Source organism: Heterocephalus glaber, unplaced genomic scaffold (assembly GCF_053883595.1).
Source record: "Heterocephalus glaber isolate CG9 unplaced genomic scaffold, H.glaber_assembly_v1.0 deba00000122, whole genome shotgun sequence".
In the NCBI taxonomy this organism is placed as follows: Eukaryota; Metazoa; Chordata; class Mammalia; order Rodentia; family Bathyergidae; genus Heterocephalus; species Heterocephalus glaber.
Window position 1 is genome coordinate 73954243 of NW_028258138.1, and position 27068 is coordinate 73981310.

At 40.1% G+C, this 27068-nt stretch overlaps 1 protein-coding gene and 2 pseudogenes across 1 annotated transcript in view; 1 reads left to right on the forward strand and 2 right to left on the reverse strand.

The window, feature by feature from the left end:
• Hacd2 (3-hydroxyacyl-CoA dehydratase 2) overlaps positions 1 to 27068 on the reverse strand; it is a 101807-nt gene that overhangs the window by 43939 nt on the left and 30800 nt on the right. The gene's annotated exons all lie outside the window — the stretch shown is intronic.
• On the reverse strand, positions 662 to 9580 carry LOC147830492 (sulfiredoxin-1 pseudogene; annotated as a pseudogene).
• LOC147830493 (U2 spliceosomal RNA) lies at positions 3648 to 3802 on the forward strand (annotated as a pseudogene).

The window sequence follows — 27068 nt, forward strand, 5'->3', positions numbered from 1 at the left end:
CTCAGTGGTTCGGGCTCCCGTGTCGCAAGTGCAAGGTCCCAAGTTTGATCCCCGGTACCAAAAAAAAAAGCAATTACAAAAATACTGCTTCAGGGATCTAGAAAAAAAGTTAACTACAAAGTGGTACAAGTATCTGTCCTGCTTCAGACCTCTCCAGGGCAACATCCCATGCCAGAAGATAATGATGAATACTACAAAGGTCTGAGAGAAAAAGTATGTTCGAGAATATTATATCCACCCGAGATGTCATTCTTGTGTAACAAGGCTAAAAGTAATGCATCACTAAATATGAAAGTACTTCGCACAGAATGCTGATGTGACATTCTTGAGAAACGCATGTTAGAAATTCATCCAAATGAGATAAATCAAAAGAACTCAAAAATGGAGAAGTCATAATAAAAGAGTCCATAGTAGGCTAATCCATTCAAACATAACACTAAGATTAGACAATTCTGCTAATTACAGCCACAGACTATAATGCAAATACTTATGAACCACAATAACAAATTAATAAAAATGGAAGTCAGGAAAGAAAAAATGGAAGGGTGTGTGACAATAATTGATTTCCTTAAAAAAAAAAGGTATTGCCTAAAAAAGAATTAATGATAATGTACAAAACTGAAATACTAAATAAAATTCTAATATAAATTTTCCATCTTTTTATTAGAGGGATATTCTAGTAAATAATATATCTTTCAAGGTATAAGAAGTCTTATTTTTTTTAATTAAATAAGCTTTTATTTTGGAATAACTTTAGATTCACAGAAAATTTGCAGAGATAGTACAAAGAGTTCCCATCTAATCTCCACCCAGCTCCTCCCCTTACCCCAACAACTTACAAATCACCTTCTTACATCACCAGAATACACTGGTCAAAATCAACAGACCAACACTAGTATAAAATTATTAATAAAATCCAGACCACGTCAGATTTCCAGTTGTCCTACTAATGTCTGTTTTTTTCCCTGAGATCCAATGCAAGATACCATTTTGCATGTAAGACACTGTGCTGTACCCCTTTTCAATCCTATTTCCAATAAGTGCAAGAGCTGTTGTCCTTGCTCTTGAGCTGGCAAGACTGAGACTTGAAAATGCAATGACTGAGTTTCTAGAGGCAGTGACACCAAGGTACCTCATTCTGCACTTTTCACCAGGACTCTTGGTTTCCAGAAGCTCCTCTGGAATGTCACCCTGCCGTCTCTGTCACACCAGTGTGGACAATGATGCCCCTACTGGATCCAGCCTCACTCATCTCCTTCTTGCCTAGACCCCAGGGTCTGTGTATCAGTGACTTAGCTTGGGCAGGGCGAGGAGACTGTGTCTGTGTAATACTGCAATCTGCCCATCTAGACTTACTCGTGAAGGATGAACAATAAGTCTGAGTGTCCATGATGGCCCCAAGTTCTCTGTAGTTCCTTCTGTCTAGTGGTGCAATGTTTTTCATTCTTTGTATCTGGGCAGTCTTACAATTTTCCCTGACCCAAAGAACTTAGAAGTGAGATTGTCCTGGTCCCTAGTCTAGAGTTGTCACTTCTGCTCCCTGGGAACCCTGAGGCCACTATGTAAATAAGCCTGAATTTAGAAGAGGAGCCACATGGAAGAGAACCATGCCACCTAGCCAACAGCCTCAGAAAAGCACATGAGGCTATCCTAACCCATTCAGCCTCAGCTGAGGTGACAGCTGTCTGTGGCCCCATGGTGACCTCAGGCAAGGCCAGCACAGCTGCCTAGATGAGCCCAGCCCAAATTGCCAACCCAGAAATTGTGGGTAGAGCAGTAACTTCTAGCTGCTATGTTTGGGAGTGGTTTGTACACAGCAAAGCTGATATACTATTCCTCTTCTTTCCTGGTAAGAAAAGTTTATTTCAAGAGGCAGAGTGCCAGTCCCAGGAGATGGAATATGACTGGTCTGCTCAGCCACGACAATTCTGTTCCCTGATGTGTTAGCTTTCTTCAAAGCTAGGGCAATGGTAACTGGCTCAGGTCAAGGAGACCTAAGTGGAAATATGCAAAGGACAGAGTAGGACAGATTACACTTTCTGATGGAAGGTGTCAGGCCTGGGGGTATTGGCCCTTTCTCTTCCCTCAGTCCTTTCTTCCTTGAACAGACATGATTCCTGGAGATATCACAGCCATCTTACGACCATGAAGTAACAAGCAACGAGGGCAAAGGGATCTGAGGTATAAACTATCTTTGCTGAATTATTGAAACAATACCATTTTGGCTATTTGCCTCCAGAATTTAGCCTTTCTTTGTTCAGGCCCCTGTTACCTAGGCTTGCTATACTTGCAGCTGAGCAGTCCACTTAATAGGATACCATAAAGATGATGCAGTAGGTCCTTGTCCTTCAGATCTCCAGATCCATCTCCTGGCTCAGGGATGAGGCCCAGTCTCACTCTCACAGAGGTGGGAAGAGGGGCTCTCACACTATTTAGCATCAGTCCCAGGCCTGGCAGCTAGTAAAGGGGGTGCTGAGAGTCAGACCCCCATCCCCATGTGCAAAGTGGGGCGCCCCTGCTGGCCCTTGTGTGGCCCACCCACTGGGGGCCAGGTATCTTCCTGGAGGTGGCAAGGAAGCTGCTACTGCAAATCCGGAGTGGACGCGCCCAGGTACACTCGGAGGTCCGAAAGGGTGGACTGCCCCAGCTTGGCAGGGATGGTCTCTCGCTGCAGCTGCTGGTAGGCTGCGTAGCGATGGCAGCCCCCGAAGGAGTAATAGTAGTCACCACCCTGGGCCCCTTTGATCCCGAGAGCGTCGATGGACGGCACGTTGTCTGGGTTGTCCCGGATGGTGTCCACCAGGCTCTGCACCTTGGCCGGGTCCAGCACAGATGGCAGTGGTCGAATGAGCACGCTCAGCGGCACGCTGTGCACGGCGGCGATACAGCCCGAGTGGATGCTGCCGCCCTGCGCACCGCCGCTCTCCCTGGGCCCCTCGAGCGCCCCCCCCCCGCACACTCTGCCCAGAGCTCGGCCAGTGCGCAGTCCCATCATGCAGCTGTGGTCGCCGCCGCCAGACCATGCCGCTTCCCGGCTTTACCCCGCTCAAGAAGTCTTATTTTGATAAGCTCAATATTTTTAATAAAAATATGTATTTTTTATGTAGCATAAGCTAATCCATCTTGAGGCTTCCATCTATCTACTTTTTCTTCTTGATGTTAATATGTATATGAGGAGAAAACTCTGTGTAATGATGTCTATCTGAAGAATTGCTCTGCTGGTACAACTGAAAATGAGTTAGGGTTTTTTGGCGGGGGCAGTGCTAGGGATTGAACCCCTGGCCTTGTGTTTACTGGGAAAACACTTCACCACTGTGCCACACCATCAGTCCTGGAATGATTTTAAATTTTACTCTTTCAACTTTTCCACACTACTTAACTCCTTATAAAGAACGAGTTAAAATTACAAAATTAAAAAAATCATTATTTTTTGTTGTTTTTTGAGACAGGGGTTCTCCTATGTAGTTCAGGCTAGCCTTGAACCCACTATGTAGCCCAGGCCGGCCTTGAATTCATAGTAATCCTCCTGCCCCAGCCTCCCAAGTGCTGGGATTACAGACATGTGCCACCACGCCCAGCAAAAAAATCACTACTCTTAAGAAATTAAACATTTAGCACTAACAAAAAGATAATTCTAATTCTGTACCATCACTTCTCAGCCTTTTGGCTAAGATCAAGTGTAGCATCTGATTCTGCATCAATTCCAATCTTATCATCACTTTCTTGCATCTACTTTTTTCTTTTTGGTACCAGGGATCGAACTCAGGACCTTGCGCTTTCGAGGCAGGTGCCGGAACCACTGAGCTAAATCCCCGGCCCCTACATCACTTTCTTGAATAATTCCTGTTAGTATACAAACTAATCTCAGGGAAATAGAAAATATTTCTGCCCTAAATGAAGAAAGGGTGGGAGTATAAGACGGTTCTGGCGCCTGCCTCACAAACACAAGGTCCCAAATTCAATCCCCGGTACCAAAAAAAAAAAAAAAGGAAGCAGAGCAGATTCAGATACTGCTGGCACTCAAACACCTTCTGGCTGGCTTTTCCAGGAGGATGAGCAGAGGGCAGCTCTGTTGCTCTTACCTACAACACAGAAAGGTGACCAAGCCTCTTCAGCCTGCAGCGTTTGACTACCTCAAGAAAGCAATTTTCAATATAGTTCACAGAACCATACTTTTGTTATAAAGCTCTGACAAAAGAAATGTTTTAGACTGAAGTCAACTGCAAAATTATGGCATTTATATGATTTGCTCTATGGATTTATTTGGGGTTGGTATTTCCAAAATATGAACTAAACTATAAAGGGCATTACACTTTGTGCTAAAAAGATAGCTATTAAGTGCGTTCAAACTTAATTTTTATGAAGTTGAAATGAATGTAGAAGGAGAAACAAGAAATCAAGTATAATAATTATCACCACTGGTCATAAATGTGTGGCTGAAAATCTTTCCTGTTAACAGATAAAAGTTACTTAAACAATACAGAAATGGAGCATGCATCCCTCAAAGATGTACAGCAGCGTCCAATTTAGTGACATCCTAACATCAGTCAGTCTACTCAAAGTCAAGCAAAAGAAAATGAAACAAAAACAACTGAGTGTGGCACCTCCACTCAACGTTTCATGATGTGCAAGTGTGCACCTGAGTAAGTTAAGTGGTGGTCTTAGGTACCCTGGACTCTTACCATACTGTGATTGTACTGTTCAAAGATAACATAATTTTCATATACCACAGCCCCTAAATGCAAGTTATTTCATGGGGCATTAAAAAATGCCTACTTTCCACACTGTAGGAAAAAGCACCTGTACTGTCCTTATTGAGATTGATACCAAGCTACACTGTGATAGAAGAGCAACTTACGGTATTTTTCATGGGAGTTTTACTTCCATAGACACAATTCTGCTTGAGGAGACACAGCTACAGGACAGACACAATATATCCTGAAATAATGATTTCTCCCTCAAAATTTTAGGGGAGCTCTATTTTCCATTAAAATATAAAAAGGAGACTTCAAAGGTGTTGACATTTATGGCAGACTACCTTTTTTTTGTTGTTGTTGGTACTGGGGATCAAACTCAGGTCCTTGAGCTTGCGCAGCAGGTGGCGAAACCACTGAGCTAAATCCCCGGCCCAACAGACTATCTTGCCTTTATTCTCAAGCCTGGGTGGAACTGGATTCCTCATTGTCATTAGGGAAACTTGGAAAGAAAAACTGGGAAAGTACTTACAATACATGATAAAATATAAGGGAGGTGGGCTTAAGGAAAACAAGGGTGAGAAAAATACGCAATCATGGGAGAAACTCATGCCTACACGGACACAGGTAGGACTTGGGCACTTGTTTGAGATAGTCCACAAATGGCTCTGCAGACCAATATAACAAGAGAAAATAACACATCTGTGTAACTGACCAGTCCATAAAAGAAAGAAAACCGGGTACTTGGCTTTTTGAATCATGTGTTCATATATTAAAAATGACTTTTTGGGGGGTACTGGGAATTGAACCCAGGGCCTTCATATTAAGCTACATCTCCAGTTCTTTTTTATTGTTTATTTTGAGATGGGGTCTTGCTAAGTCACTAAGTTGCCCAGGCTGGGGTCAAACATGCAATCCTCTTGTCTCAGCCTTCCAGAACACTGGAACTTTGAATCCTATACCAGTCTGTAGGTTCCTAAATGTTTCTTAACCATTTCCTGTTTCAGGTGACCAGCTGTTAAAGTGCCTGTCACTAGCAGCTTATTCTTCCATTTAACCGAGGTTCTTACATGTCAACCCCCCAGTAAACTGGTTTCACAAGAGGGCTCAGCAGCCTCTGAAGGGAATGAGCTTTGTGAGGCTTTTCACTCGTTCACTTCTGGGATCCCCAAATTGAAAGTCTCACCTCTGAATGAGGTAATAAAACATGGACATGAAATATTTGATTAAAAAGTCGAAAATATTAAAGTACTAGATATTGTTCTCTAAGAGAACAAAGTGAATCAATGATAAGTCATGGCACCTGACTTAAATCTGTATTAAGAGTTAGCATTCCAGTGCCAGGGATTTATTTATCTCAGTGGTTCCACCACCTGCCTCGCAAGCACAAGGTCCCAAGTTTGATCCCCAGTACCAAAACAAAAAAAAGAGCATTCCAACAGCAGATTTCTAGCCAATTATTTTTATTGTGTAGCCAACCTCATATATTTTAGACTAAATTACATTCCTAAAATATGGATCTTTCATATATGTATTTTACCAGCAAGGCGACATCATTACTGCTTCTAAAAAAAATTAGCAAAACTCTCAGTACCAAACAAAGGTGGATAGTTGAACTGTTACACAAATTGTTACTTTTAGCTAACTTACAATAACAATCTATAAGTATCCTGAATACTGAATAAAAAATTATTTTACTAGACTCTCTGTTTTAAAACCTTATTAAATTTGTTTCATATACTTCTGAAAATCCTTTCATGTAAAGCTTTTTAAAAAGTGATGGGGCCGGGGATTTAGCTCAGTGGTTTTGCCTAAGCGCAAGGTCCGGATCAATCCCAGGTACCAAAAAAAAAAAAGAACCCCACCCAATGGTCATTTACTTGAAACAACACAAAAGATCTAATAGTTGAAAGAGTAGAATGATCCCTTTTTGACTTGAAAAGCACAACAATCAAAGGTTTCCACTTAATTAAACCAAGTAATACACTCCTATTGGCAATGTTCTTTCTTCAGAGTTCTACCAAACCACATGAGCAGGAAGGGAAGACAGAAGATTAAATTTACTAGGAGCTTGTGAAAGAAGGCATTCCTGAAAATACCTTTAGTTCAAAGAGCAAGGAACTGCAAAGGTCACTTACACCTGGTGTGTTCTAGCTGAGAAAATCTGGGCTGTTACAGCTAGCTGTAAAGGACTCAAGTTAAATTCAACACGTGCTAGTTGTGGGGTCTGAAGAAGATACAATGACTTGTCTAGACAGGTGAGTACAACAAATTTATATTTATGTTTAAAACTGGGCAATCGCCTTCTGAGGAGGCTAGTTATTAGTCTCTATTGACAAGAGAATTAAAATATTTGCAATCAATGTTTGCAATAAAAATTTTTGCCACTAGTGTATAACATTAACATTTGAAGTATACAAAGAATACAAATTGTTTTTATCTTTAAAAAAATACTCAAATGAACAAAAGGCATAGACAATGAACATAAAAATGGACATAAGTAATAAACATATGGAATTATATTCAATTTCAGTCAGCAAAAAAGCAATAAAAATACCCATAATTTTATATGATTAACTTAATTCTAAGAAAGAATTTTAATATGTAAAATGTTGACATTATGTTAAGCTACTATATTTACATTTGCAAATAGGCACAATCCTTTAGCAATTCAACCTGACAATATTTGTTAGTTATGAGAATATTCATATGCTTTCAATTAGTAATTACACATGAACATGTATATTAAAGGTGTAAATCAAAAAATAAAAGGTCTCAATCAACAGATGCTAAAAACCTAAACCAAGACTAAAAAATATAGATCAACAGATATTAAAAAATTATTGACAATACTTTAAAGATGAGAAAAACCTAACAGTTTCCCATTAAGGATGAAAGGATGACACATATTAAGTCATGAGATAATCTAAGTAACCTAGAAGTATCACTGATACAAGAGCCTGAAACATCTTGTCATACCAGAAACCAAAAAAAATTATTAAAAACAGGAGTCCTTTCAAAAGGACTCAGAAAACAATATGTAAATATTCCCAATGGCCAAAGATGGGCCAATTCAAGCATCAAAAAGAACAGCTACTATGTTTTGTTTTGTTTTTGGGGATACTGGGGATCGAACTTGGGACCTTGCGCTTGTGAGGCAGGTGCCGGAACCACTGAGCTAAATCCCCAGCCCAAGAACAGCTACTATGGACTGAATCACATCAAATATATTCAAATCCATGAGTTAATGATAAAACAAAAAGCAAAAACCTCATTGTCCCTCTCAGGTGCTATGAATTTTGCAGTTTAGAGGAAGGGTGTGTGTGTGTGTATTTGTGTGTGGAGGAGTGCTATTGTGGCATCAGTCAGTGTTAGGGTCTGCTGAGTCAGGAAATGTACACTTTTGGTTCCTGGTTTCAGGAGAAAGGTATATAAAGAAACATGAAAACACTAGTCTTCATTTGGTTTTAAATCACAGACTAACATTAATTGTTCTCAGAACCAGATTTTCCCCCCTCAAAATTAAAAGTTTTTTTCTTTAGGATTTAATTAAATATTGCTAGTTGAAGCTAGTTTGACACAGTGAGAGATGTCAGATTGATGAGAAGTGTTGCTACCTGATTTAAAACTAAATGTTGAAGTTTTTTTTGTTTTGTTTTGGGGCTTTTTGGTACTGGAAATAGAACTCAGAACCTTGTGCTTGCCAGGCAGGCACGGTGCCACTGAGCTACATCCCTAGCAATGCTGAAGTTTTCAAGAACAATAAAATACACTCTACGTGGAAAAATAACACAACTTTTATTGTTTTTTTTTGTTTGTTTGTTTTTGAGACAAGGTCTCACTATGTAGTCCAGGTTGGCCTGGAACCTGGAATCCTCCTGCCTCAGCCTCTGAAGTGCTGGCATTTCAGTTGTGTCCCACCATGCCGAACTTCACTGGTCTTCTTTAGGGGATACCATGAAACTAACACATTTTTCTTTTTTGTTGTTTTTTGCTTTTGGCCATACCACCTTGAACGCGTCTGATCTTGTCAGATCTCAGAAGCTAGGCAGGGTTGGGACTGAGTAGTACTTGGGTGAGAGACCAACACATTGCTCTATAAATTGACATGGGAAATGATCATAGTAAAAAAAGAAGAAACGAATATCTTGTAAAAAGAAACAAGGGAAGGACACTAACAGGCTGAGGTGGGAGAGGGACATTTTCTATTGTCTTCCCTTTTATATCTCGTGAATTTCATACCATGTAAATGAATCAGCTATTGAAAATATAAGCTCATCCAAGTATCACTATAAAGACTAACAAACTGGAAAAATGGTTGAATTTAAATAAACCTAAGAATTCAAATGATAGCCACTCTATAACAAAGTAGACAATGCAAAGCATATATACCAGATCTAGAAGGAAACACAAAAAATAAAATTGTTGACTAAAATTGCAAAATTTGGAGGCATTTTTCCTTTTTACTTAGATGAATTTCATTGTCATACTTATGTTATTTATCCAATAAATAACATTAAAGTGGCAATTCAGGGGAAAACATTATTTTCTCTCTCTCTGATACCCATACTTGTATGAGAAACTGCCTATTTGAACCCTGAGCCCACAATCAATGCACCAAGAACCATTTAAGGGTAACTTGACTCTACAGGAAAGCGATCCAAGAAGGAGAAAAGAAAGGGTCGACTGAGGCCTGTTCACGCAGTAAATGAGAAAAGTACAAGTGACTTTGCCAGCTCCATTTCCCCTCCCTGCACTGAGACGGGGGTGGTGGCAGTGGTGGTGCTCGCTGAGTAGGAGGCCGGCAGAGCACGGAAAGAGCCTGTCGACAGCACATAAAAGACACACACTGAAAACACTGCTTGCAAGGAGTGAAGCTTGTCAAAGTACTGCAGAGGCTGGGAAAGTGAAGAGAAGAGAAAGAGCAATTATAATCTGAACCTAACAATTCCTCTGCTAATTTTAACTAGAGAGGTGGAATATATCTGCAGCTTGAAAACGATAGGCAAATGAGTGTTCAGGTACAAAAAGACCCAACCCACACAGAACTGTAAATGGTCATTGTAAAAAACATTTGCACATCAATCATCTGCTATTATTCTGATAATATTTCAGTTATGATTCTTCTAAATTAAATAAATGGCAACAGGGAAAAAATAAGGAAATCCTAAGGTCAGAGCAAAAGCTTTCATAATCACAGTTAATTCATTAATGTCAAACTTAAAGTGCCACTTAAAGAATCTGCAGCTATGAATAACAGAAATCAAATATTAACTTGTTTACTTTTTAAGAGTTGAAATGGAGTAACTTAATCAAAGTTTTCCAAATCTTTCTGTCAAGAGATATCTTAGCAAATAATTCTTCACAAATAATTCCAAAATATATCATGAAAACAACTATTTCTGAGTAACAGGATCAAGGGTTATTTTGACCTTCATGTCTTTCAATTACTAGCTGATTTTTTTCACAATGTATATGGTATTTCTTTATTAGAAATAAAATCTTTTCACTAAAAAAATTACAACTTGATTTAGTAGCCACCATATGGCAAACCCTGTTGAAAATCAGAAAGGGTACAATTTCCACAAAATAACATGTAACTACTTTCAAAATTGGATTTACAATTAATTTAGCAAAAGAAAAACCCATATAATAAAAATCTAAACTGAAAATAACTTTTGGAAGACTATTCAAGTACCCCCACTACTGAGTACTCTGCTGGGAGGAAAGTGAGACCGTACACAAGATCCTTACTGAGACTGATGACCATGTATGTTGCCTAGGGGTAAACCAATCTGTGTTTCTGCTTCTTAGTTTCAGCTTTAAAAACAAAGCAAATCAATTATTCATACCAAGTACTGCAATGTCCCTATATTTTATTGCCAAGTGGATGGGTCATGGATTGCTCTGGTGACTCAGGACTTTAGTACCACCCAAACCTTTTGTGGCAGACAATTCTAGTTGCTTACCTACTATGCAATTTCCCTCCCTTCTTCACTAACCACTCATCTTTTGGGGGGATAGAAATGTACCCCGCTAAAACACTAGCTTCCTTGGAATCCCTTGCAGCTGAAGAAAGCCATGTGGTAGCATTCTAATCACCAAAAAAGTAAACTGAGTTTCTAGAAAGCCTTGCTTGTGCAAATTTTCTGCTTGTAATATGAACACGCCGTCACATAACTTAGCACTAATATCGTGTAACCATGGGACCACAAGCACAAAAACAGAAGTCACATGCTAAGGATGGCAGATCAGGAAGACAGACTTCTCTTATCTCAGAAAACTAAATTCCAGCCAGACGTGGTACACACCTATAATCCCAGCACTCTGGAAGGCTGAGGCAGGATTGCAAGTTTGAGTCCAGTCTGGGCAGCTGACAGATTTAGAGGTCCTATCTCAAGATAAAAAATTTAAGAATATTTTAAAGGGCTGAGGATGTACCTCAGTGCAAAGGCCCTGGGTTCAGTCCCAAGTACTGCAAAAAAAGAAAAAGAAAAAGAAATCTCTATTTGGTTAAAGCCATAGCAGTCAGAACTCTGGCTTGCATAGTCAAATGTAATCGTCCTTACCCTTTTATAGTTGAGAAGATGAACCCAAAGTCTGAAGGGAATTTGAATGGGCTTAAGAGGTCAAACAAACTATACCAGAGTGCAGAACTAGGTAACACTTTTAACAAGAAGCTATTTCAATTATATATTTCAGGCATGAAAACTAATGGGATCATTAAGAAGATGCTGAAAGCTTGGTATAATAATTTCTTCTGGCGAACAATTTTCTGAAGCATCTATAAAATACAGTTCGTATCTTTAAAAAAATCATTAGTATTTTATGTCCAAAAATTTTAAAAATTTGCTTCCTTTTGGAATTTTGACATGTGGTATTCATGAGTATCATTCAAAAACATCTTTCTGGAGCCAAGAATGTAATAACTCAATGCCAGGTCAAGATATACCCGATATAAATGCAACATTTAGTGAGAAAGTATTTAACTAGTATAGTTGGTTGCCCATTAATAAGTAATTTTCCTTTCAAAGTATTGGAATTGTGATTATCCCCTGCCTCCCAAGTAGTTTATTTTAAGGAACAACTTTCCATCCATAAGCACTATACTGTAACCATTTAAACAAATCAGCCACAGCTCTAACATGAAAATGTGATATAAAAGGAGATCAACTCCAAACAACTGGGAAATACGTACTTCACTAGATTTTTCACAGGACCTTATTTACTGTGAAGAATCCTTTTGTATTAACTCTGAAGAAATTTAATAAATATTTATGGACTGAATATGTGAATGCACCTTAAGATTCCAGGTCCCAGAGCAGGTTCCTCAAGTCCTTTCTGGAGAAAGTCCTCTAGCAGCAAGTCCCTTCCAGGTGAAAATTTCAGAGTAAAAGGGCGACACTTTCCTCAAGGTGAGTCACCATGAAGCTCCAAGCCCATGTGCTCTGAGTCATCAGCTCACTTGGCTCCTACCATATATTCATGTATTCCTAAAGGGTCTGTCAAGACGGCTAGAAATTAGGTATTAGGTGGGATCTGTTGGTCCAAGCACTATTTTAGATTATGCAGAAATAAAGGGAGAAACAAAATGGTATACACTGCTGCTGAACTACAACGATATTAAAAGCTTAAATTTATTGTGCATCAGGTTGGTGCTACATCCATATTAGTTAATGTACTTGTCACTGTCCTCTGAGGTATGTGTTATCTTCCTCACTGTATACATGAGAAGGTAAGTAACTCACACTTACTAAATAACACAATGAGGAAATGCTAGGCATTTCCATCAAACCCAGGCAGTGTAGCTTCAGAGTCCACACTCTTAACTACTAAGCTATACTACTTTCAACCCCAGGAAAGAAACAACCAGGCAAAACAAGCCCATGATGGTGGTAAAATACGCCTACAAAATGTCTGAATTTCCCCCCTTCAAGAGGTAGAGCTAATTTTTCTCCCCTGAAGCATGGTGTGCACTTAGTCCTCTGCCTCTAAAAAAGAAAAAGCAAAGTAAAGGTATGTGACTTTAGAGATAGATCATAACAAGGCACAATGGCCATAATAGGCAGCGAGGCTTCCTCTTGCCCTCAACATGAGGCCAGCTGCTGTGTCATAGGGGACTATTCCAGCACCCCCATACAGAGAGGACCAATGAGTGAGGAAGTAAGACCTCTTGCCAACAGCCACGCTCCAGTTCCAGCCCGGTATCCAGAAGGCTGCAGCCCTAGACCACATGTTGACATCAACTGCTTAAAACACTGAGCCAGAACTATCCAACAAAGCTGCTCTTGAACTCCTGGCCCATAGACACCATGAGACATGACATCAACATTTGTTTTAAACTACTTAGTTAGCTTAGTAAGCTATCAGTTGTGCAATTAATGATTTTGTGTGTCTGCTCATTCCTCAGAAGCAATAACTATTTTGATCACAGCAGAAGGGTGAAACTACATATCCCTTATGTTCCTTCAGAAGCATAATGAATTAAACTGATTTCTGCAATTCTACCCCACCTACTTTTCAAAAATTAGGGGCTGAGGATTTAGCTCAGTGGCACCACGCCTGCCTTGCAAGTGCAAGGTCCTGAGTTCTATCCCTGGTACCAAAAGAAAAAAAAATTAAACAGGGGCTGAAGATATAGTTCACTGGTATAGAGCAAGTTCAGCATACACCAGGCCCTGGGAGGGCACCAAAATAAAAAAATTAACGTATATAAAGATTGAAAGATTATTCTGCCTTAAACTGTCACATTTGCTTTTTTTCCCCATCTCTTTTAAGTCAATAGGGAGCAATATATTCTATCTCCAAAAATCTATAAGAACAAGCTATTTGATTCCCGACAGTCTATTCAAGGTGCTAATCTGACATTATTTATAGACCCTTGATTCCTTTCTGAGTAGCTGTCATTAATAGAACTTAGGAATTCAAAACACTTTATTCAACTCAGTTGCCTCCTAGAATTATTAGTCATGCTTCTCCAGGCTACAACTGTGAGAAAAGCTAAAGATAAATTATGTCTCAAGAAGGCTGTGACAGAGTCACCATCAAAACCATCAGGACTAACTGCCTCACACTGACTGATACTCCTGTAAAGCCCTCGTTCCTGTAGTTCAGGTCTTTCTGATCAGGCTCAAGGCTTTCTAGGGGTGTTTCCTGTCCCAAAGTGATAACTGTGCTCTTTGTTGCACACCAGAGCTGTTGTTTGAGAACCCAAGTGTGCTCAGAAGACAAATACCTCTTGATGTAGAAGAGGAGGAAACCATGAGCTGGTTTCTAACCTAGAAGGACTTGATACTTTGCCTACCCATCCTGCCCCAACCCAGGCTTTAGAAATGAATGGCTTCCAGCTGTCCCATGAGAACTCAAGTTCCCTAAAGGGAGAGAAAGGGACATGGCCTGGGAAGTGAAGACTAGGGAGAGTCTGAGACAGGGAATGAAGCAGAGTAACTGAGAAAGCAAGTGGAAAATAAGAAATGGAAACAATAAGCAAAAATGAAGAGATAAGAAAAATATGCAAGAGAAAGAAAAGGGAATAGATTTTAGAGTAGATATCAGAACAAAGAGGATTTTAAAGAAAAGATGAAAACAAGAAGTGGCAGAGAAATAATGTTCTCCAAAGGAAAAGAGGCAGCGAGAGAAGCAGATGGTGACAGTGAAAAAGGCAAAGGTTGACCCTTAGCTTTCTTTGGGAACTAGGGAGAAACTGCTGGTGCCACTAACAGATCTAGAGAATAGGAGAATGAGTAAGTCTGAGGGAAAAATGATGAGTGAGGTTCTGGACATGCTGAGCATGATGTCCGTAGAGTGAACTGCCAGAGGTGTCCGTGTGGGCAACTGGGACAGAGACTCGGAAGGGTGTGGCCCGAAGTGGGTAAGTGGGAGCCACCAAGAAGGAACAGTAAGGGCACACAGCCAGACTATATAAAGAAGAAAAAGGTTAAGAGCCAAAGCCCAAGGAGCACCAACATTTGAGGGACACTGTGAGAATGTCAGGGCGGGTACAGGTGGCTGAGGCACAGAACCACAGCTGGGTGAGAGGCTGGTACTGCCTCACCTTGAGGGGCAGCAAAGCAAGTGCTGTCCTCAGACTCATGTCTCATTGTTCCTCTGTGCCCTATGCCTGTATCCTGGGCTCAGAGCAGGACCGAGTCTGAGTGTAGTAGCATCCCCTGTCTTGGTCAGTGCAGCATCTGCCTCAAGCACAAACTCAATAGATGCTCCTAGGTTTTTTGGAGGGCAATTGGGGAGTATGTATCAGTAAAAGCTGCAGATATGAGATTGCCTGTCACCTGTTTCTAGGAACTTATCCATAGGGACTAATCACAGCTATGCAAAGAAACAGCTACAGATAAAATTGTAATTATACACTTTAAAACAAGCTACAGGTTCTGAGGGTGTAGCTCAGTGGTAGAATAATTGCCTAATATGCAGGAGGCCCTGGGTTCAATTCCTAGCACTACAGTAAAACAAACAATAACATAAAAAACTAAAATCATCTACAATGTGAAGAGCCCTGAGTTTGATCCCCACACTAGAAACAAAACAAAAACAAAGCCAGATGTGGTGGCAAATAACTGTAATTCCAATACCTGGGAGGCTGAGGTATGAGAATTTTGAGTTTAAGTCCAGCCTGTGCTGCATAGTGAGTTCAAGACCAGCCTGAACTTTCTAGTGAGGCCTCATTTCAAAACAAAAACCAAGAGAACCAAACCAAACCCCTACATATTTAACAGAGGACTGGTTTAAAAAAATCACAACACATCTATACCACTGAATATTATAAATCTCCCCCAAATCCACAGATCTTACAAAACACACACCCTCACCATAATTAAGACACAAACTATTATGAGCTCAAATCATCAATAAAAAACAAATAAACCCCAACTTCTAGTACTTTTATCTCCTGAGTCCCCACTGTGAACCTCTACAAAAAGAGAATTTGGAAAAATGGCATGGAAGAGAAAAGCAAAGCAGAGGGCCTAAATCATTCCCAAAGAAAGTGTCTACCCTAAGTACCCAGCTACTGGAAAATGCTCCTCCAGTGGGGCATCAACTACTGGAAGGGGCTCAGACTTCAGAACTCCAGTGCAATCTGAAAAAGGCTCTACTACTGGGGAAAAGTGGGTAAAAAGGTAGGAGACAGTGCCCTCCAGTGCCTGGATGCTGATGCAGAGAAGGGAGGAGGAAACTTGGAATCCTGCAGCAAAGGAGCTAAAACAACCAGGATTCTTGTTTGTTTGTTTTTGGTACCGGGGATTGAACTCAGGACCTTGTGCTTGCAAGGCAGGCGCCAGAACCACTGAGCTAAATCCCCAGCCAGGGTTCTAAACCCTTCCACAGTCCTCCTCACACAGAAAGCCATCCAGGAAGAGACCGCACTTTCCTACCTTTATAATTATACAAAACTATTATCAGAAAGAAACAGAAAAAGATGATCAAAACATTATAGCTAATGAAAAGACCCTCAAAAAAAAAATCCTCACAAAGGAAACTTTTAACTCTATACTCTAAACTGTATTCAATACCCTAAATAGGCATTTATTTTTATAGCACTGGGGACTAAATCTGGGGCCATCATACTGGACTACACCCTCAGCGTTTTTTGTTGTTTTTTTTCAAATTCTGAGACCAGGTCTCACTAAATTGCACAGGGTAGGCTCAAATTTATGATTCTCCTGCCTCAGCCTACCAGAGTGCTGGGATTACAGGCATTCGCCACAGTGCCTGGCTTAAAATAATACTTTTAATTTGAAGTTGAAAAATTGAGAACAGAAATGGGCAAAGAGCAGGCAGAAATGAAGTAAAAATTGATTGAACTTGGTAAACAGATGTAAGAAAAAGACAAAATTGTAACTGGAATGAAGTCTAAACTGCAAGGTGCTTAAAGGAGAATAGATATGAACAAAAACTAAAAAATGGAAGCAAAATAATCATGAGAATGAAAAGGGACAAAAAAAGAAATAAAAGGGATCAAAGAGAAAGTAGTTGAAAGAGAAGGTAGATGAGCCGATATATATATAGAATCTCTGATAAAGAAAAACAGAATATGAAACAGAACTAAAAATTCAAACTGTAACCCAGTAACACTTTCCAGAAAAAAAAGGCCCAAATCTACATACTGAAAGGCTTTATTGGGTACCTGGGAAATTGTCCTATAGTAGTCAACTCTGAGGCATATCCTAGTAAAACTATTACTTCTTGGGAAGTATGATGCCAACCTAATTATCTCACCTTTTTCAGATACATTACTGCATCTTTTTTACTATGTGAAAGCAATGAAGAAGCATTTTCAAGAAATGTGAGAGAATAATGAATGAACCAAGGGTTTTGTGTGTAGCAAATCAGTCCTTCAAATATAAAAGCTACAAGAAGTCTTAAGTATGAACTCAGGGAATACCATGCCTACTAGCACTCCTTGGGAATTTTCTGGGAAAGGCAATCTGCCATGGGCCTTCAGCACTCTGCATAGTCCTACTAGGATGCCCCCAAAACAATGAGCGGACTGCTCTTCCCCAGGGAATCCCCTAGTGTTGTATCTTCTGGAAGCCTCCTTGAGGGATAAGGAAGCACCTTCTCCCAAATAAAGTGTTTTCACTAACTAGATGCAGTAGATCCCCCAAGTTCTGCACACTCTTTTGTAACACAAACCACTGAGTGTATAGATATTCATAGAAACCCACTTATGCCATCCCCACAGTGTAGGGGACACAAAGAACTAATACAAATGAACAGGGAGCTGTGTCTGCTGCTTTTGTCACAAGTAATCAAGGCCAGTTTCTCACCCAAGAGTTTTGCGTCTTCTGCCAGCATCCTTGAAAGAGTAGCCAACTAACTTACAAGCTTGTAAGTAGGATACAATCTCTGACTCTTCACAATGCCTTCACATAATTAGGCTGGCATCATACTTCCCAAGAAGTAATAGTTTTACTAGGATATGCCTCAGAGTGATAGGGAATTTTGGCAAAAGGACTGACAGTGAATACTTAATGTACTGTAGACTTTAATAAGTGTGGACTTAAGACTAAAAGGTTGGCACAGGGCAGAATATATAAATGTTTATATGTTCTGAAAAGGTAGAAATAATGCAAGTAAAAAATGGGAGGAAGGAAAGAAGAAAGTAGAATAAGCTTCCTGATTATTATATAAGCACTAGGTGGGAGTTAAAAGATAGCTTTAAAAATTGTTAAGCCTTACAATGATAAGTTACATAAAAAAGAGAACTAAGGTCATTTAAAAGTGTATAAATACAAAGGTAACCACTAGGAAAACCAAATAAAAAATCTTATAAATACCTAAATGAATAACTATGAGTGGACTTAACTCACTTTTTAGGACAGATTATCAAAATGCATCACAAAACCGGTTCCAACTCTATGCTAATACAAAAGTGGATCAACAGGGACACAAATAAACCAATGCACAAAGGTATATCAGACAATGAAAGCAAAACAAAGCCTGGATTGGCCAGGGATTTAGCTCAGTGGTTCCGCCGCCTGCCTCACAAGTGGAAGGACCCGAGTTCAATCCCCGGTACCCCCCAAAAAATAAAACACCTGGATTATGATCCCAATATCAGACTAAGTAGAATTCAAGGCAAAAAAGCATTACACCTGACAAAGAAAACATTGTTTTAATGCCAAAAGCCACAATTTACAATGAAGTTAAGAGTTACAAATATCTATGCTCCAAATTAACACAGCAAACACTTCTCTTAAAGCAAATGGTATAGATGATGCTAAGAAAATTAGAAACCCATTAAATATTGGAGACTTTTAACATTATCACTGTCAGTGCTAGGTAAGTACAGTGGGTGGGAAAAAAAGGATACAGAAGATCATTATTTTAAAAAAGGCTATCTATATTGAATTTTATACCTTGATAAAAATAAAGTAGGAAACATGTATTCCTTCAAAATTGGTTGGGAAGAAACACTGAGCTAAGAATAGCTTTATCTTATTGAATAATGAGCATAATAAAACTTGTAGCTAGTGCAATAAGACAAGGAAAAGAAGTAACAGGCATGCAGACTGCAAAGAAAGAAAGCTGTCTTTATTCAAAGATGACATCATTGTCAATATACAGAATCCCTAGGAACATACACACAATCCTGGAACTATAAGCAAGGATATAGAAAGATCATGGGATACAAGGTCAGTATGTAAAACTCTATTACTTTCCTATATGCCAGCAATAAGCAACTGGAGTTTGAAAGTAAATCTATATATACCGTTTATAACAACACCCAAGATAGTTAGGTATAAATTTAACAAAATAGGTACAGGATTTGTATGTGGAAAGCTATAAAACATTGATGAAAGAAATCAAAGATTTCAGCTGGACGTAGTGGCAAACACCTGTAATCTCAGCACCTGGGAGGCTGAGTCAGGAGGACTGCAGTGAGTTCGAGGCCAGCCTGGGCAACACAGCTGAAGGCCAGCCTGGACTGCATGGTGAGACTCTCAAAAAATCACCAAAAAAAAAAAAAAAAAAAAAAATCAAAGGTCTAGCTCAGAGTAGAGAAGGATCAAGTTTGAGGCCAATATGGGCAACTTAGTGAGACTCTGTGCCTATATAAAAAAATAATAAAGTAAAAGTAACCTAGAACTCCCTGGGTTAAATCCCCCAATCCCCAGCACTGAAAAGAAATGGAGAGAAAGATATTCCATGTCTGTGGATTGAAAGACTAAATATCATTAATATGCTGTTTTCCCAATTTGATCTACAAATTCAACACAATCTGAACCAAAAATCCCAGGAAGCTATTTTATAGAAATTCTAAAGTTTACGTGGAAAGACAAAGGATCCACACAATTATTGGGGAGTGGGGCAGGTTGGAGGACTTACACCACTCCTAGGTTTCAGGACTGACTTTGACACAAATCCAGAAACAAATCTATAACCAGCCTTTGACAAATAAAGGCAATTCTACAGGGACAGGACAGTCTTTTCTTTCTTTTTTTTTTTGGTACTGGGGATCAAACTCGGGACCTTGCGCTTGTGAGGCAGGCAGTGGGACCACTGAGCTAAATCCCAGGCCCCAGCCTTTTCAACAAATGGTGCTGGAACAACTAGACATCCACATGTAAAGAAATGAGCCTAGACTCAGAGCTACTCACAAAAGTGAGCTCAAAATGAAATCACAGACCTATCTGTAAAAGGTAAAACTCTAAAACTTCCAGGTGAAAACACAGGAAGAAAAATCTATGTAACCTTGGGTTTGGTAATGAGTTTTTAGCTATAATACCAAAAGCATGGTCCATGAAAGAAAAAAAAATTGGTTATGATGTACTTCATTAAAATTAAAAACTTGTGCTTTGTGAAAGACACAAGTAAGAGAATATAAAGACAGGCCACAGACTGGGAGAAAATACTTGTTAAATATATATCTGATAGGGCCGGGGATTTGGCTCAATGGTTTCGACGCCTGCTGCACAAGCGCAAGAAACCAAGTTCAATCCCTGGTACCAAAAAAAACACAACATATATTGATAGAAGATTTGTATCTAAAATATAAAAATAATTCTTAAATCTCAACCACAAGAAAACAAAAACTGGAAAGCGCATGCTTATAGTTCCTGCACACAGGAGGCTAAGCAAGAAAACTGCTTGAGGCTAATAATTTGGGGCCAACCTGGACAATACAGCCTGTGTCTGTGTCTGTCTCTCTCAAAAAACGACAAATGACCTGAATAGACACCTCATCAAAAAAGATACACAGAGGCGCCAGGGATTTAGCTCAGTGGTTCTGCTGCCTGCCTCACAAGTGCAAGGTCTTAAGTTCGATTCCCAGTACCAAAAAAAAAAAATACACAGATGGCAGATAAGCATGTGAAACGATATGCCATATCATTTGTCATGCTAGAAATGAAAATTAAAACATAATGTTTACTCCATGTATTAATAAGTGATTTAATCATTCAACTCTTACTACAGAATCACAAATCAAATTTCTGGCTAAAAATGACTCACTTGCCCTAAGTGCAACAGAATTTAGTCATCTTGGTCACTGGATGGTGTTTCTAATTTCTTTAGAATAAATCTGGCTTTTGAAGCTAAGAATGTAAGTGGAAGATTTATCAATTTCATACTACCACAAAGTATCTCAGCAGAGAACTTGTGAAATACGATATTCTTTCTCTTAAAGCAAATTAAGCTCATTTTTAATTTTAAGTATACTTTAAGAAATATTTATAAAATAATCTTCTTCAGGGCAATGTAAGAAAGTTCCAGATTTTCATTACCTCAAATATTAATCATCAAGTAAAGAGACAGTGATAGAACAACATCTGTTTCTCTTTTCTCTTATTATCTTACTCCTGCTTCAGCTATTGGTTCACTATTATATATTCTCATCAGAAGGCCTCCAGAAGTCCTACAACTTAAAGAGGAAGTCTTCTTACTAACACAAGGCTGCCATCTAGTGAAGACGTTAAATACGTATTATAGAAAGTTATGTTTCTCCTTTATCAATTCTGCTCTGTAACATGACTTTCAATATGTATCAGGCAACACTCATAAACATGTGGCATACATTCCTTTTTTAAGGAATTTTGGGGCACCCAGTTCTAAGAAACATTAGAGATGATCAAGTATCTAACCCAACACCCTAGTTTGCAGATGTGAAAACTAGGCCCAGCAGGAGACTTGCTACACAACTAGAAATGTTTCCAGTAGGGCTTGCCTGAGCTTGGTTTCTCATGGACAGGATAGCAGTCTACTATTTTCTTATATATAGGATGTTTTAAATATCTTAAAAACAGGTTTCCAATTAAACTAAACCCTGTATATTCCTGCAAGGGCAGCAAGAGGGACAATTCCCTGGGCTCTCTTCATGGCTATCCCTTCTCACTACAACTGGCACAGACACACTCAAGGAATTACGTTTACCCAGTACTTGGGTACCATTTACTGATTTCTTTTTATTTTTTTGGTACTGGGGATTGAACTTGGGTCCTTGCGCTTGAGCAGCAGGAGGCAAAACCACTGAGCTAAATCCCCGGCCCTGGTACCATTTACTGAGAGCTTGCTAGGAGCCAGACAGCTGGAGAAGTCCTTACCCTTCCTGTGCAGGCTCTCTGGGGTCCTACTGAGCATGATCTACTTCTTTCTTTCTTCCCTTCATCTCAGGACATTCGCATAAAGCTGGAACAACTAATGGAGCTAGATGTTCCTGGCAAAGGAAATTGTATGTACAAAATGATAGCAGTGTGAAGAAGCAGTTTGAATAGAGAACAAGGGCTGAAGCCTTGTGAATCAGGAGCACAAGATGCAGGTACCAACATTATATTTCCTTTTTGTTTTCTCCCTGTTTGGGAGGGGAAAGAGGAAAAAAGTCTGATTGGGTGACAACAGAATAAAATACAGCCTAGGCAGAAAAGAGGCTAACAGGCCGGGAATTTAGCTCAGTGGTTTCACCGCCTGCTGCGCAAGCGCAAGGACCCGAGTTCAATTCCCGGTGCCAAAAAAAAAAAAAAAAAAACAAAGAAAAGAGGCTAAGCCAGACTAGTCTGAAGGCTTTAGGTGATTTGAGAAAGATTAAGGTTTGAATATGGTCAGTATGGTCTTGATACTGAAATTTTGGATCAGATTGCTGGAAAACTACTGCACTTGAGTAAACAGCAAAGGCAGAATTGCAAAGGTAACCTCCTACCTAGTTCTACAAATCAAAAGAAAACTTCAAAGTTATGCAACTGACAGTGTAACTTCCAACATGAAGGTTTGCCAAATGCTTGATGTCACATCTTACCGACAGCATCTTCATCTCTAGTCCCTCCACTTCTAATGTCCACCCTAACAAAAGCGGGACACACCCTGGCAGAGTTAGCTGCAAACCACCCCCAGATTCCATATGCCTCCTCCACATTGTAATCTTGTACACAATACAGAAAAATGAGAATACTTCTTTCAATGCAAAATATTCACGTGAATAAAGAAACCACAGCTCTTCTCTGCAGTCTTATGATACGTTTATGTCCGAAGGTGGGTTCTAGTGATTTCTTGGTGTATTTTTTTTTAGGGGCATAAAAAGATTTTTGGGAAAAAGATGTACTCAGAAGGAAATGTGGGCTCTCAACAGAAGTACCTGTTTTTGTTTTGTTTTTTAAAATTCTCACTTCTACAATGGGGAAACATGAAGCTCTAGTCTTAGGTTGGACTGTGACCATGGCATTTGGGAAATCAGATCCCTTTGTTAGCAACAGAGGATAAACAACCTACTCTGCAAAAGCCACAAGATGGGACACATTTGCAAGGACAAAAAGCTCGACTTCTCACAGAGATAAGCCCCTCATCTAGGGTGTTAGAGTTTTTTGTTTCTGGAGGCCATTCCTGCCAAACTGCACTTTCAAAACCATGAACAAGTTGCAACTCCAATCTATACTAAGAACAAATGGCTCTGAAGTGCTCATCAACAAAGCATTTATAATTTAAGAAGACTATGAGTTACATTTGTATAAATCTAGAGTTACATTTACATAAATTAAATAGTGAACCTTATATTAAAGGCAGAATAAAACTTGTAACACTCTGACATTATATTGCTTTAGATAATAAGAACATCTACTATTCTACTGGGCAGCTTTCAATATAGCTGTGTTTCAGACACTGTGCTAAGTGCTTTCTGTGCACTACAATCTTATGAGGTGGGTATCATTATCCTCCTTCTACTGAGAAACAAATGAAGCTGCACTAAAATTGTTAGTTCCTGGAAGTCACACAGCTATTAAACAACTGAAGTCTGTCTATGGCATATACTTTTCTTTAGTTTACATGAATTTAAAATATCTCAAGGCTCTAAAATAAGTTTCTAAAAGACTGAGTTGTAGTGAAAACTTTTAGAATGCTATAGGAAAACAAACCATCATTTAAAAAATAAATTAAGGCCGGACATGGTGGTGCATGCCTGTGATCCTAGCACTCAGGAGGCTGAGGCAAGGCTACACAGGGAGCTCAAGGCAGCCTGAGCTATATATAGCAAGACCCTGTCTCAAAAACAAAGTTTTATAGGTTAAAAAAAAGTGAAGTATTGCTTTTAGGCTAATGTTAAAGGGCTGGGGATGTAGCTCAGTGGCACCATGCCTGCCTGGCAAGTGTGAGGTCCTGAATTTGATCCCTGATACCTTTAAAAACAAAAAGAAAAAGGATTATGTTAGAAACAGTCTCTCTTTATTATTTTATCATTAACTCTTTTAAGTCATTTTTGAAACAGATTTTGGAAATGCACCAGAGTCTGATGAGCTCATGATCGAATGTTCACTGAGCTCCCATTAGGTTCATGGACTGTTATGCACTGGGACACAGGGATCATTAATGAACAGTTCTTTTTTTTTTTTGGTACCAGGGATTGAACTCAGGTCCTTGCGCTTGCGCAGCAGGTGGTGAAACCACTGAGCTAAATCCCCGGCCCTAATGAACAGTTCTTGCTTTGAGAATATTCCACAGTATTGGTAGGAGCATGAGTACAATGACATAACCATACATAGTACAATGTGGAGAGTGAAACAACAGAATGAGGTGTGGGGCTTAGAGACAACTGATAAACAATGAACAATACCTCATCTAGCTGGCAGGTGCTAAAGTTTATAGGAGAAGAATAGTAAAGTCAGCCAGCTGGCTTCATACCCTGCTCTTTCCTGGCAGAGATCAGATCCTGGGCACAGATGCTGCAGCATGGAGTGGGAGGCAGAGGAGTGGGGCAGGTAAGGCTGGCAAGGTGTGCAGGGTCCAGGTCAGGAAGAAATTTAAACCAGTGAAAGGTTTTGTACAGTCAAGTGACATGTTTACAACTCTCCTCTAATCAAAAGCCATCAGAGACAGTGTAAAGCAAAGACCCGGAACCTTAGGACATGGCTCTAGGCTTACCGGGTGTGTGAACTTTGATAAGATATGGAATATAAATTTCATTTGACAAAAATATAAATTTATGGTATACAACATAATGTTTTAAGATATGTATACAATATAGAAATGCTAAATCAAGTTTATGAATATACACACACATATTTGTGGTGAGAACAAACATAAAATCTTCTAAACTTTAGTCTTGTAACTGTTAAATGGAAAGTAAATGAGATAATGAATGTAAAGCACTGGAACATAGTAAATAATAAATGGTACTTCTTACTATAAATATTATATGCCTGGAGGTTCAGGGAGACTTTTTGTGGGTGTCTGGATAGGACATACTGAGGTCCAAAATAGATGAAAAACCAAGTCAAAACTAGTTAAGGAATAGAACTGACAAAACCCAATGACTGCTTGGCTGTAGATATGTGGGTGAGGGAGAAGAATGTACCATGCACAGGTTCCAGGTCTAGGATGGGTGACAATGCTGTGGTTGTGGCTAGTGGGACCCCTGACAAAGAGAATTCAGGAGGCAGAGCAAGTTGGGGAGTTTCGGTCATGCTGAAGAGGGGCCTGTACGTAGGAGTGAATATCCATGAGGTTAATGGATGACTCTGGAGTCTGGGTGCAGGTGTAGCTGGGGATTGGGGAAGAGGGTGTCTCTCATCTTCGAGAAGGAAAGATTGCCCACGACCATGTGTTCAACAGAAGAGCAATGAGCCCCAACACAACCCTGGGAAACACACACAATTCAGTCAGGGAAAGAAAGAGGTATCCAAGGGAGAAAGAAAAGAACCACAGAGGATAAGAAAAACCAGCAGGGCTCAGTACAGCAGAAGCTGAAGGAGCAGGACCTCAAGGAGGTAGCTAGCCCTCAGTGGAGCACAGTGGGGCCAAGAAGCCCAACATGTTCCAAATGTGTCCTTAGAATTTAGTAGAAACTGCTGCTGATTTTAGACCACAGGGTAATCTTTGGAGGACAATGAGGACAAATGCCCAACGCTGGGTTCAGGCAGAAAGTGGGAGTGAAGAAGTAGAATTTAGCATCTGGTAAACATCTGGTAAAAGGGATGAGGTAGCAGGAGGGGGGTGCAGGGTCAAAGGTCAGGTTAAACATTGTTTCTAAGGTGAAGTGCTTGAGTATTCTGTGAGCTGAGAAAGGAAAGGTAGATAAGACAGCAAAGGGCAATGATGAAGGGAGACTCACTGACAGAACAAGTCCCTGAGGGAAGAGGCAGGGCTTTCTAAGTATCTCCATGTGTTGGCTGCTACAGAAGGTCCTGGACAAACACAGACCAGTCAGACTTTGCTTCCCAGGAGCTCACAGTCTTAAGGGGAAGCCTTAAGACAAATCCGCCAGGGAATGTGACTTGGATGCCAGGCCTCCATGCATCAGGATGGAGGAACCAGAGGGGTGCCTGCCTGACACAGGCTTCCTGAACCTAAGACTGGCTGTCACCTCTGTTCTCACTGCTCATCACTGCAGCTGGCATCCAAGCCCACCAAGCATTTAATGTTTTTGTTGTGCATGAAAATTTTCTTGTTAGGAACTTTATTTCCAAGGACAGAAATTTTATAGAGGTATAAGAGTATATTCTAAGACAAAGGGATTTCAAGTATTAAACATAACTAAATATTAACTAAAATAATAGTATACGTGCTCAGTTCTGTGGTTGTAATGTTTGTACCCCCTCTCCTAATTTAGTATGTTGAAATCTAACCCTAATAGTACAGAATCCACCAAAAAAATGTATTCACACTTCAGGAAAAGAAGAATAGTATGTTTTTTCAACAGACAGTGTTATCCTTATACGGGGGACCCTAAAGGATGTTGTATATTGCAGAAAACCCACTACACTGCTGGCTGAGAGAAGAAATTAAAAATGCAGGTGCAGCAATCTCAATGACCAAGGTTATCCAAGTGTCAGTGCGCCATACTAATAAATGTCTGGAAGCTAATGGCCACCACTTTGAGGACCTCTTGTAATTGTAGAGCCCAAAGGTAACTTGTATTAATGTCAGGATGTCTCAATAAATTTAGTATTAAAATATTTATACAAAGGGCAAGAAGGTGAGCCAGTCCCAGCACCTGGAAAGAAGCTCCCTGCCTCCATCCCAGACTCCTAGGGCAGAGAAGGTGAGCCGGTCCCAGCATCTGGAAGGAAGCTCCCCCACTGCCATCCCAGGCTCCTAGGGCAGAGAAGCTCAGCTGGTCCCAGCACCTGGAAGGAAGCTCCCCACCTCCATCCCAGGCTCCTAGGGCAGAGAAGGTGAGCCAGTCCCAGCACCTGGAAGGAAGCTCCCCTGCAGCCATCCCAGGCTCCTAGGGCAGAGAAAGTGAGCCGGTCCCAGAACCTGGAAGGAAGCTCCCCCACTGCCATCCCAAGCTCCTAGGGCAGAGAGGCTGAGCCACGTGGGCGCCAGAAGCATGGGCCCTACCCTGTGGAAATGAGAAGACACATAAACAAGCCTCAAAAACAGGCTTCCAGATCACCTACAGCAACCCCAAAGGGAAACAAGATGGAACAA